At 39.4% G+C, this 13550-nt stretch overlaps 1 protein-coding gene and 1 non-coding gene across 35 annotated transcripts in view; one reads left to right on the forward strand and one right to left on the reverse strand.

The window, feature by feature from the left end:
* Nucleotides 1-13550, forward strand: part of ESRRG (estrogen related receptor gamma) — a 616791-nt gene that overhangs the window by 296204 nt on the left and 307037 nt on the right. The window lies entirely within an intron of this gene.
* Nucleotides 1765-1868, reverse strand: LOC144307480 (U6 spliceosomal RNA). Its single transcript, XR_013374356.1, has one exon. It is a non-coding gene; the product is annotated as a U6 spliceosomal RNA (small nuclear RNA).

Genomic DNA, 13550 nt, shown 5'->3' on the forward strand with positions numbered 1-13550 from the left:
AGCTTATTGTCTTGCATTAAATATACCTTGAGGACAGCCCGGGTGGCTCAGCGGTTTAGTGCCACCTTCATCCCAGGGCCTGATACTGGAGACCCGGGATTGAGTCCCACAGTGGGCTCCCTGCATGGATGGAGCCTGCTTCTCCCTCTGCCTGTGTCTCTGCCTCTCTCTCTCTCTCTCTCTCTGTGTCTCTCATGAATAAATAAACAAAATCTTTAAAAACAAACAAACAAACATTGGGATCCACCATCTCATATTTTCTGGCTCTTTTCCTCCTTTTAGTCTCTGAACCATTGCTAGCAAATTCAGAGGCCTCATGTCCCTATAACACACTGCATTTGCAAAGCTCCTTATGCTCTATCTTTGCCTGCATTATCCTATCGGACGCTTGCAACAACTCAATGTGGGTATTATTACCGATATTTTACGGTTTTCTTTTTACCAGGAGAACATCTAAGCAGTATTCAGATATGTAAACAGTAGTGGTGGAGCTCATTCCTACAGACTGTTCTTCTGAGCTCAGGGCAAGGATTTCTCCATTCAAACCTTGTCTTAAAAGGCAGGAAGAATGTGCAAGAGGGACTGGTCTCTTGGCCCAGAGCTTTCAGAATGATATGTAGTGGTAACTTTGCCCACATTTTCTGCATACGTGGCCATGAAGCAGGGAAGAGGGCCCACCATCACTATCATGGCTTTCCTGGTATGGGGCCCAAACCTGACAATAAAGAGATCTTTTATAAGAAGCAGCCAGACGGATCAAGTTATCGAGAATAGATCTCTAGGCCACTGTGACAAATTCTGTAGGCTACTGACCTTCTAATCCTAGTAGCATCTCTGTCTTGAAGCAGGGCCACATGCAGACAGACATTGCATATATGCCTTTGAAACATTCTTCTTCATTTTGTAAGGTGGGGCGAGTAGACAGCAAATTCAACATGGTTCATGGTTTGTTACTTCCCTGTCTTCATTTCACAGACAAAAATGTGCTACAGCCATCATAATAAGACACTAGTTTGGTAAATTGTTGTGTGCCTTCAGCACCCCTTATCTGGAGCATATGCTAGTGGATGCTTGTGCTTGAAATGATGACTCACAGTTAATCATTATAAGAAATAGGCTTCCCACTTCATAAACTCTAGGAAAGACTGTTTTCTTTTCTAAACATTTAAATTACTCAGCCATTTTATGCATTAAAACCCAATTATAACTTAGTATGTTGGAGAATTTCAAAAGCCATTCCCTGCAGCATCTGGGCCTAAGACTACATTTTATCATTCAGTTGTTCAAACTCTCTCTAATACAAGCTTTTACAAAAAAAAAAAAAAAAAAAAAAAGGAAGAGGAAAAAGAAGTTTAAAACACAGAAAGGCATGTGACAAGACCTTGGCATGGCTCCCTGAAATGGCAGTCCTTGAGGAATGCGGTGCAAAGAATATCATTTCCCAGATGCTTTGGACTTTGCTCCACTGTTAAGTGGCTGTGGTTCTATCAGAAAAGGGATAAAGAAGAGAAACATCTTACAGTTGGGAGCCTGTAAAGCTCCAGCCAGGTTCATTTTGTAAAGGATGTATAAAACTAACAGGTTCATTGTAATGGAGGGCAGTGGATAAGTAGCAAAAGTTGTGCATAGTACTTTAATGTTTTTACCTTTAAAAAAATGTTTTAAGCCTACAGCACCTGGAGTGTAACTAGTCAGTCTTTCCCCCCTGCTTAGCCTCCCAGATCAGACGAGACCCAGCACATTGAGGGTGGTGTGGCCACGCACAAACAGCTGGAATGCTTCACAGATTTGTGCATTATCCTTATGCAGGGGCCATGCTAATCTTCTCTGTATCATTTCAATTTTAGTATATGTGCTGCTGAAACCAACATAACTGCAATGCTTTTTAAACTATAGGTTATTAAATCACAGTCCAATAGCCAGTAGTTTTGCATTTTCCTGCAAAATCTCTTTTAAGTCTAATGCCTTGAACCCTATAAAGAAAGCTTGTGCTCCCACCAGAAACCTGGTGGCTCTGACACTCCAGATGAGAAGATAAGCAAGTGGTTTGAATTAGAGAACCTAAAAGTTCAGGAAGAGCTGAAATTCAACTAATTTGTCAGCCTGTATAGGAAAATGGAAATAAGATTGAGTGATTTAAATTTCCTAAAAAGGATTTGTTTTCTTTTTTTAAGATTTTATTTATTTATTCATGAGAGACACAGAGAGAAAGGCAGAGACACAGGTAGAGAGAGGAGAAGCAGGCTCCACACAGGGAGCCCGATGTGGGACTTGATCCCAGGTCTCCAGGATCATGCCCTGAGCCAAAGGCAGACACTCAACCACTGAGCCACCCAGGTGTCCCAGGATTTGTTTTCTTTTGTGTTTTTCCTCCTGGCACTAGAGCAAAGCCATATCCAAGTAACTAAAGTAAGATATAGAATTCCAAAGGGAAATATAAAGGATGATTCTCGAACATTCCCAATGTGATCATGGTATCAACATCTTCAAAAATCGCCAGAGAGACATGCAATTTGTTTCTTTCTAAATATAAAAGAAACAACACAAAGAAGCCATTGCTACTTTTTGAGAATATTTTATATAACTCTCAATGCAACAGTACAGTGTCCCTCTTTCTCTAGCCACCAACATAAATCGATGTCATCATTGTAAATACATTAAATAGTAGAATAATTGGTGAGTAGAGTTGAAAGGGGTCTTTGCATTTGATCCTGTTTCCTCCTTTTACAGATCAGAGACATGGTTCTCAGGCAAAGTCAGTGAGTTATGCACAGTCTTTCAGATAATGGGAATGCTGGGGTGGAAATCCAGGTACTCTGATGGTTTTTTTTTTTTTTTAAGATTTTATTAATTTATTCCTGAGAGGCACAGAAAGAGAAGCAGAGACATAGGCAGAGGGAGAAGCAGGCTCAATGCAGTGAGCCCAACACGGGACTCGATCCTGGGTCTCCAGGATCACACCCTGGGACGAAGGCAGGCACCAAACCTCTCAGCCACCCAGGCGTCCCAGGTACTCTGATGTTAAGCTAAGTTTCCCATTACAGACTTTTTCTCTGAAATACATCTGAGTTTAAGGATTGAGTAGTGAGAGGAAATCAAAATGCTAGAAGGCTAAAATACAAGTCAAGACCCTCTTTCCCTGCTCTCTGTGGGTAGATTATCTTCAGTCACAGCAACAGTTAAAGAGAGCAAGTAGAACTACTAGATGGCAGCATTATATTTTGAAGTTGGTCTCAAGTCAGGATAGTATCTTCTACGTGGAGCCTAAGTTAAGATAAATATCTGGGTTGTGTGCCCTCTTTGTAAATCTGGAAGATTGTATTAAGGTTCCAAATGATACTGAGATTTGCTAAGTAAAGTCTCACTTGTCAATGGCTTCTCTTGTTGGATATTTAAAGTTCAAGAGCTTTGTTTGCTTTAGTTAAGTGCTCTGAAGTGTTTCAACAGCCATTGGCCCATTTATATAAATAAATGAAGGAACACACTGATAATCCATGATACCCGGAAGCAGCCCCAGCCTAAGGAGTAGCATAAATCCTTGATGTCTTAAAGATAAGCCTTCCACACACCTGCCTAATTCATTTTGTTAAACAACAAGTGTGTGCCAATGGGCTTGATTGGCTGAAGAGGGAAGGGCTGGGAAAAAAAATATTTACTACTCTCAGTACATCTCTCTTTAAATTTACTAACGTCTGAGCGTTCTGCTAAGAAGTGCAGTTACAACCTTAACCATTATTTGTTTTCAAATGATGTATTTTCTGTTGTTATTTATCATCCTTTTTTTACACCGGAGTTGATTTTAATTGGGTTTGTTAAAAGTTGGTTTCCTCCAAGTGTTAGTTATTTGATAAAATTGGTCATCCATTTAGATTTTTAGAGAGTATCGTTATTTCATAAGGAAACTCCATTCTAGGAGAGTGGCGTAGGTTGAAATCCACGATCAAATAATGTCACCCTCAAACAACTTCAAAAAAATACATCTTTGTCTTCATAGAGGAAGTGAAATGATCCCAGTCTGACATCCTGCAACTTACTATGCCAGAGTTCCCAAAGATGGGTGTGTTTGGCCTCAGTTCTAACTCCTACCTTACTTACCCTCAAAGGTAGGGAAAGCAAAGTTCAGAAATGATAAGGAGAGACCCCGTAGACAAGGAAAGGAATACTTCTACGAGAAAGGGAAGACAAGCTTTCATGAATGGAGTTGGCACTGGCCATAGAACTTTAAATTATCCAAATCTTACCATTTTCTCTACCCCCTCATATGTGACACCTTGTCCTATTGTCACCAGTTATAAATACCAGGTAATTTATTAACCCTCACAAGTCTGGGTGGCTAATTGCAAAACCATGGATTGATTGTCTGTAAGAAGCTTTAGCCAAATGCTGGATGTACTCGGCAGAGACTCTCAGAGCAACTGAAACACCTGCTGTGGACTGACACGTCTTGGTTCACCCAAGAACTTGAGATTCTGAATTCTTGAATGATTGCCTAGAGTCCAAGGGCTTACTGGCGTGGGAACTTGAACTGAAAGAAGAAAAAAAAAGACGGTATGTTGTACATAGGATCATCATGCCCTAATTAGAATCGAAGGCGGTTTGTTCTGACATAAGACAGAGAAGTAATAAGACAACATTAGCTTTGGTTTTTCCTGCAATTTACATCAGCTGCAGTAAGCTCTTTCCTGTTCCTCTTGCATTCATCACTCCATATTCTGAATATCTTTCCCCTCAAGTGTTTTAATATCTTTCAAGAGGAATAAAGGAATAAGCACTAAAAGTTCAGAAAGAAATTGGATTAAAATCGGATGGATTCTCAGCTTATCTTGACTCTGGAATGCCGTGAGAGCTAGAGAGAAATGGTGATGTGTGACTGCCAGGCAAATGGCAAAGAGGGCTTGGCAAAGGATTTTAAGAGCTGTAGTCTGGATTGTGAGAATTTCCTTAAGGCTTTCCTTCTCATTTAAAGTTTTACCAGGCTGTGCTTTTATACTTATTAAATTTGGGGATAGCTGCATCTCTTTCCCCAAAAAACTCCTATTTCTCTCTCCTAGATAGGAATGAAGAACTCTTTTCTTCTCTCTGTCACATACTCCCAATCATATCCTATAGGTGTTTCTATTGCTTGGTGAAAATGGGAGCTTTTATTTCTAACATTTTGTTGTTTGTATCTGCTCCCCATCCTGTAAATGTTTTCATTGTTCTGCAGAGCTACACACTGTCTTTTCTGTTCGGGTCAGCGTTTGAGGTGGTAGGGCATGCAAGTCCCTCGGGTTGATTTCTAGAAGGTGTTGCATCTCCATCTTTCACGTCATTCATGGTAACTAAGCGCATCTGCAATTGGCAGAAATGTCTAATCGGAGTAGTGAGCTGAAAAATCGTGAGTCTAACAGAAATAGAAACCTTTCATAAAACTAGTTTTAATCAATTCAACGACAGCAACAAATTATTAAACACCCACTGGGTGGGAAGAGCCATGATTAGTACTACAAGAGAGAAAATGATAGAAAAGAAGGCCCAGCCTTTGTCCTGAAGGGACTTAATCTTATAAAAGTCACACTTATAAGGCAGAGGACCATACCACGAGGCAGAAGATGGTTTGGACCATAAGCAATTTGCTAGCAATAGTAACATAAAAGAGGGATGGCAAGGGGAGCACCTGGCTGGCTCTGTCTGTAGAGCATGCAACTCTTGATCTCGGGGTTGTGAGTCTGAGCCCCATGCTGGGTGTAGAGATGACTCAAAAATAAGATCTTTAGGAGGAAAAAAATGAGGAACCATTCTTTTGATGAATGGAACAAAGCCCCTGAAAGAAGAAGATATGTGGGAGACTTTAAAGAAGAAGTAACATTTTAGGTAGTTTCTGATTTGTTGGTTGTCCTCTTTGTTATAAGGTAGTAAGTGCTCATTAAAGAAAAAAAAAATCAGAACATAGAAAGAAATCGAAATAAAATCATTGGAAAGCATGACTGCTGCCAACACGGGGCGGCTAGAGCATTGGCTGTGAGGCACTTGCCCGTGGAGCTGACTGCTGGACAGTGAGTGTCCGTGTGTCCTGGCCTTTGTCAGACTTGAGGGTGCCCTCCCAGAAGTGTTCACGCCACGCCTTGTGACGGAGGCTCATGCCTCTGGAATCTTCTGTTCCTTGTTACAATATTTACTAATGCCCGGTAGACAGTCTCATCTCTCTGCAAGGGAAGGTGAACGAACAAAGATGAAATGCCAACCCGCTGGCACTTCTTGTCAGTATTTCAAAGTAATATTATATCAATCCATTAATTGGTAATTAAAAGACAAAAGCATCACTTCATTCCCCCCACACCCTCCCAGGAATGACACCAGCTCTCCTTCTTCCCAAAATGCTGTTTCAGGAGACTTCAGTGGGATGAGTAAATGGCGTTTTTTTTTTTAACACTTTTGTTGTTTAAAAATGCTTTTGTTTCATTTGAGGTGTGAGGAAATGTGCTAACCTTGTCTGCGTTGGTGCAGCAGTGCAGAAATGATAACTGTATATACATTTTTTTTACATAAAAATAGAGAGGAGCAGGAAGGAGAGAGACAACTTATTTAAATCCTGAATACAGTCAGACCTCATATGCATTGTTAAAAAAAAAAAAAGCCCTAAAGAATTGCATATGGATTAGAGGGATGAATATTCTATTATTTCAGTCTGTTCTGCTGAGCTTCTTATTGTGACTTTGTGCTTCAGAAATCTGCTAGGAATTTGGCTTTGCCGTAGTAGGCAGTAATTTTAAATGTGTATCAAGCACTTGATAGTGTATGATTTGCGTGCTGTTGCATTCCTATTCCCTAAATTTTCCACCAATTTATTACTTTTTTCATACTGTTTTAATATTTCAGGATGATGAATATATACAGCATCATTAAAGGTAAATAAAAAATGCATGAAATTAAAAAATGGAATATTAGATGTTTCTTTGCTGTAATCCCCTGGCCCAATTGGAATGAAATGTCTCTGTTCTATCAAGTAATCCCTAAACATGATTAGGAACCTGGGAGTGTCCACACAGCCCACATAATATTTGTATCATCTAAGCCTATTTATGTAAGGTTTGAGTAAAAGTTGTTATTAGAAGACCTATAAACCCATTTTACAATTCTGAAAGATATGCTTGCCTCTTAATCTTTTCTACCTTTATTATTTTTGCTGGAGTTGATGACAATGTGTTCTTAATTCGTTTTTCAGAATGCTATTACTGTACGTCTTCTTCATACTTGGATGATACATTGGCTATTCTATTGAAATACATTTTAAAGACCAAGGATTGAGTTCAGCAGTTCATTTGCATCTTGTCGCTGTTTTTTTCAATATTTATAAGAAGGAGAAGAGTTAGTTTCATAGGGCCTGTTACAACTTTCAATCATTTGATGTGTGTCCAGGGCAAGTTTTCCCAAAGTATTTCTTCTTTTAAGAAAGTTTCTCATATTATATTGATGCACTAAGCTCCTGGGTTTTTTATTTCTTTTTTCTTTAAAAGAAAAAAAAAACAGTTTGCACTATGTGATGCTTTGCTACAAAATTGTTTAATTTTGATTTTTGAACCAAAAAAAAAGTGTTTTGCAAAGAGAATATTTGAACATAAAAAGACCAAAAAATGTTTTCCCTAAGCCTTGATCTATGACCTACCTTGTGTTAATGAATTATTTGGAAAAATAGCCTTTCTTTATTAGCAAATCTTCACTCTTTGTCCTCTTTAAAAGCCCTCTTTGTAGGGAGAAGTTTTTCACAACATCTTAAAAGTCATACGTATAATTCTTTTTTTCCTCTTCCTTCCAATTAGGTTTTTAGTGAATACCAGGCTTTTCTTAACTCAGTTTAGTTCTTTTAATCATGTAGATACTGATCTAACAATTGCATGTAAACAGTCTTGAATTTCAGAGAAGCTCACCAATTGCAATCTTATTCCAGATACTTTAAGTACCAGGACATTTTTGTTTCTTTAATGTAGTATTCTTTGTTTATTTTTGGCTTATGCACAAAAGATGATTTTCACTGAGCACTGCTTTACCAAAAATCATGAGATGTGAAGATCGACAGCTCTTACGAATTTGACAGTTATGAAATCGTTTCAGTGACTACAGTTTCTAATAAATACTCACCGGTGTGGTTTATTTTAAAACCATGTTTCATACAGCACCCCAAAGATATTATGTGGTAAGGCCTTTTAAATCTTTGCTCTTGTTTGGACAAGTGCTCTGATACCTGGGATGAATCCTAGTAGTGAAAGAGGCATTCCCTTAGCTTCCATATAGGTTAAGTTTGGGTTGGCTCTTCCTGCAAACACCAGGTTTGAGCAGAGGGGTCCAGGGTTGGTCTTTTACACTTTGCAAGTATGCCATTTGGTACATGTGTTGTCAGCAATTGTAAAAATTGTCCTCTGGAAGCCAGTTTCTGTGTGTTTGTTACTCATTTTGCAAAGGAAGTAATGACAGCAAAATGACATATGGCCGACATTCCCCTAGATGAACTTTACCCCTGGGGGAGCGGGGAGGCAGGGAGGGAAGTTTTAAATAGTCCACACACTTATGCTAGAAAAATTATCAGCGAGCATGTGATTTCATAATGGTCGTGTGACAGTGCTGCTCCATTGTGTTCAGTTCATCAGAAATCTGAGCCTCCTGCCACCAGCTGTGCCCAACCGGACCCGCATGTCCTGGGTTCAGTTGGCAGATAAAGCTCCACTGTGTTGCAACTGCAGTGGGTGAGGGGGGAGGCACTCAGGTGTAGCCCAACCCTTGGTGGGGGGGGCCACTGAGCCCCAGGGGTCCTGCTCCCAAGGCAGGTGGGCTCATGTGTGTGCATTTGGGAGGATATCCACAGACCCCCAAGAGAAGAGAGAAAATCTGGACAATTAGTTCGAAAAATTTCAGGATTGGTATGTGCTTTGTGCCATTCCTCAGAGCCCTTTCAAAGAATGCTGAACCCAGCAGAACAGAGAGCAGAGTGGCCTATGGCTTAGAACTCAGCCTTTGCGTTTCCCATCTGCACATCCCTGGTCCAGTTACTTCACATCTCCATACCTCAGGCACCTACCTCATTTGTAAAATTAGGATAACAATATTATCTACTTCCAAGGATTAAATAAAATAATCCTTTTAAAGTGCTTACTTAGCTCCGTGCCTGGCACGTAGTCAGCACTCAACAATATTACCATTTGTGAAGCTCTCATTTGCAGGAGGGATGTGCCACACTTTCCTTTTATATATGGAGAAACTGAGGCTGTAAATCATGGGCTCACCTAAGACCGCTTGGCCAAGAATAGAATTCGTGTTTCCTGGCTTTCATGCTATTATGCTAACCACTAATCTATGCTTCTTCCCCGCATCAAGCCCCTAACATTCCTATTCTTGATTAAAGCAAGGCGTGGGGGAGGTGGGAGGGGGAAGGGAGGTAGGGAGGATTTAAGAAAATAATGGTGAGAAATAACCTCATAGAGATGAATTTAATCTATTGTATCTCCTCCTTGAAGCTGATTGTCTCTGGAAAACAAAAACAAAAACAAGACATAAAACAAAACAAAACAAAAAAACCAGCATGTTTTCAATCAGCATCTCCCCACAGCTAAAATTATCAGATTTTTAAAATAGAAGTTTTGTGTTGTTGGTAAAATTGGAAAGTTTTAGAAAATAATTATTTTTGGTAACTCTGTGGAGTCTTGTATGCTTCTGGAACTATCCACAGGCGTCTAAACGGGCTCTGAGCCTTGGGCAGGATAAGGCAGAGAAATGTTTACAGTTCAGAGTTGTGAACGGCGCTGGAGTATTTTGCCTCAAGCAATACAGAAACTCCTGGGATAGGCAAAAAAGCACATTTTCAAAGTGAAATAGACTAAAGAAAGTAGCAGAAATATTACATGGTAAGGTTGAAAACTGTGAGGCTGGATTAGAAAGCATAGACAATGAGGAATCTTCAGGCTTCTTCTATTAATAATGAGTTGTGTCAGCATTCACAAATTAGTTTGCAAATTAATATTTGGAGTTGGCTAAACAACTGGTTATTAATTTTTTGAGAAGAAAAAAGTTGCATTTGCCAATTACTTGAGTGATTTTGACATGCAGTTCCCCAAACAAGCAAACAAAATTGTTTGTGTATATAGGCATGGGATAATTCAGCTCTCTCCAGGTTGTGGGCTTTATTCTACAGATGGAATTCCCGTTCACCCCCAAAACAAATACCAAATAAGCAGAGGTCTGCACCTCATGTCCACAGTGTAGTCAGGCTGCTAATTTGGTTTGATGGCTATATAGGACCCAGTGGTCCAGGGATGTTTCTTCTCACCAAATGATAACAGTATTGTAGTGTGCAGAACAGGAGCTTTTTTGTTGTTGTCTTTTGGTTTTAGGGTTTTGTGGGGGGTTTTTTTCTTCCCCATCACCGAGGAGCAAAGCCTTTTGGGCACATTAGCGCTACTCTCAGCAAGTAATGCAAAATGGGAAATAATTGGGTTGAGGTGCTCCTGGGATATTAGTGGTGCTGTGGGCAGGAAAGCAGGCATTGGAAAATAAATGACAAATTAGTCTGCTTAATCTCTTTATTGTGAATCAGATGCCACGGCAGAGGTTCATAATGCATTAATAAATACCAGTTAATGCAATGGAGATACTATTCCTCAAATTTGCAAAAGTGGTAAGAATTCTTTCCTAAGGGAGTGACCATGTTTACTGAATGATTTTCTCCTTCCATAAGCTGGACTTTGTGGTATAAGCCCAAGTAAATAATAATAACCATTATATGTGTATAGGGCTGAAGCATTTATGGACAGTTTCATACATATCAACATGAGTGAGCTTCACAATGATATCCCTGGGAGGGACAGGTTTTTGTATTTCCCATTCTACAGACAAGCCACTTGAGGAGTTACATGACCTACCAAATGGTGCTCAATCTTGGTCAAAAAAACATTTGGATCTTGATTTTCTGGCTTCAAAATGTGTGATCTTGCTACCCCATCACCCCACGTACTTAGAGTCAAAATCTATATATTAGTATAGCTCCATATAGTATAGATTCTGATAGCCTCTGAGTTGCATTATAGTCCTTCGTCCATTTTAATCAAATTCCATAATATTGCACGTACGACTAAATTCCAGAATCTTACTAAGTTCCCAACATTACAAAGACTGCCTTTACATGCCCCCTTAGTACTGATGACACACAGGAGTCCCATGACATTTTGCATGTGGAAACTGAGACACATCGACAACATAGCTGAGCTGGTTTGCATCCAGAAGTATCATTAACCGGACTTGTCAAAGTTATTTCTCTAGGTGCTCTGACTCTTAGCTGATCATGTCATTAGTTTAACCTACAGCAGCATCGAGTTGTGGGCTTTCTGCTTTAGCATCTCCAGATGGAGTCCGCCATCAAGGCTCACGGGATCTGTAGGTGCCTGGGCATCTTTACAATAATCCTATCCCACTTTTGGCCGCTCCTCCAGCTTATACCACACAATGCTTAACACTGAACTGTTCCAAGTTCCTTTGTCCTAGTTGACATGATGCTATGTAATTATTCTAATACTTTTGATGAGAAGGTGGCTTTTGTGTATTGAGGCCTTTTTATCCTCATTTATGTCAGCTCATTGCCATATGGCGTAGAAAACGGGCCCTAAATTTATGCTTGTTGGTCAGTTGACCAGAGGGCTTTAGCTAATCACAATCCCTCTTATTTGTTCACACAAGGGCACCTACCCTGCTGTCAATTACAATTATGGTCATCATAGTTTTGGGAAAGAGATGGTATTTGGCCAAGGTCACGGAGAGGAAGGAGGGGATTAAAAAAAATGTACAAGGGACACAAACTATAGAAATTAGACTTATATTTGAGCCGGAGTTATCAAAATGTATTTCTAAGAAAGAAAGACTCATTGCTCACATGAGGAAGACCAATCATAGTTCATAGTGAGGACTGCCCAAAGCAAACACCTCTCCTGTCTTACAGCATCCAGGAATGCCGCATCCATGTGGTCAGAACGGTTGTTTTCTTTGTCGCCCTGCTCATTGTGTTACCTACTGTACAAAGAGCTCTGAAGAAATCGAGCGTCAGTGGTCCCCCGAAATAAGTGAAGTAGAAAAATTATCCATTCGGTGCTCACGCAGACGTGGACTTTTTTTCTAATTTGGTTTTTGCAAAGACTTGATTGTATCCAGTTGGTGTTTTTGGATAATAGCAAAATGTTTTCTATACTTTCTAATGAGCTTTAAAGAAATGCATCCAAAACAGACCAGGGAAAACATCATGGATTTGGTCTCTTTATATAATATCTCTCTTCAACATGTATCTGAGTCTTCAATTTGATTGTTTCTTTTGGTATCTTCTCTGAGAGTGGGACTTGGAGGCTTCCCGGGTAATTGTGCCTCCTACCTTTCTAAGGACAGTCTGCTACTGTTTTCTCTAAATAACCTGTGATCATGTAATGGATAAACAGTATTACCTCTGTTTTAATGACCCCCTGATTTTACAGTGGTCGGCAGTGTGCCAGAGTCAGCTCCTTGGACTCTGTTTTTGTTCTACATTCCTCAGTACTACGACAAAAACTATTTACGTTTTGCTTGAATAGCTTAAACACCATTTTAGAAGACTTTAGATTGCTTTTGAACATATTTGAATGCATCTTTAGCCATCACTGGGCTTAAAATGGAAACCCTTTTTTCAGCTTATCTGTATTAAACACCTGTAAAAATCAATGGTACTGTATTTTTTTTTCTTATAATGCTCTGTTCCTTTAACTAATGCCAGAAATAATGCACAATTTATTCTAGCGTGTTCTTTCCCCTTTGCCTGATGTTCTCCGGTAGTAAGTGGCATAGTGTATAAGAACTCACTTCTGCTGACTTAATAGTAAAATTGCCAGGTTGATGTTGAAATTCAACCAATTGGAGCCTAATCCTCAAGAAGAAATTTGCTGTCTCTCCTACTGATTATCATCCGTCTTCTTCATAATGAATATGCAGAAAGTTTATTTTTTGCAAGTGCACATACTTACATAAGTGACCAATAGGAGAAGTTAGAGTTAACCAGTGATGTTTTTTGAGCATTGTTATTTTTCCCTAAAATCAGAAGTCATTACATTTATATTGAAAATATTGAGTGGTTTGTATGAGCTTTATGCCAAACTAAGATTAGTGAGCTGTAGCCCATTACAAATGTAGAAGATTGACCATTTTTTATGAGTTAGAATAAAAAATATGATAATAATGTCTTCTCATCATCATAAAGAGAGATGATAATGACTAAATGAAATATTTATATTATCTCATTTTGTTTGATAGGTTCCATCTTCTCCCATACCAAACACTTTCTCAAGAGCAACCATAGCCTCCTGGTTAAAAAAGAAATCTTTGTAGAATTCAAGTTCTTCGTATGTGTTGCTAAAGAAATCCAGTAACCCAATGTTTTACTGCCTTTAATTTCTGAAATTTGTTTTGTGTCTTAAAACAGAGCCCGGTGGTTTGGCGTGTTTTGATCAGGGCTGTGCGTAAAGATGGGTTATGTTTCAGCTTCTATATGCATAGCCTATTTGTTCCCGAGT

The sequence above is a fragment of the Canis aureus genome, chromosome 38 (assembly GCF_053574225.1).
Source record: "Canis aureus isolate CA01 chromosome 38, VMU_Caureus_v.1.0, whole genome shotgun sequence".
Taxonomy (NCBI): domain Eukaryota; kingdom Metazoa; phylum Chordata; class Mammalia; order Carnivora; family Canidae; genus Canis; species Canis aureus.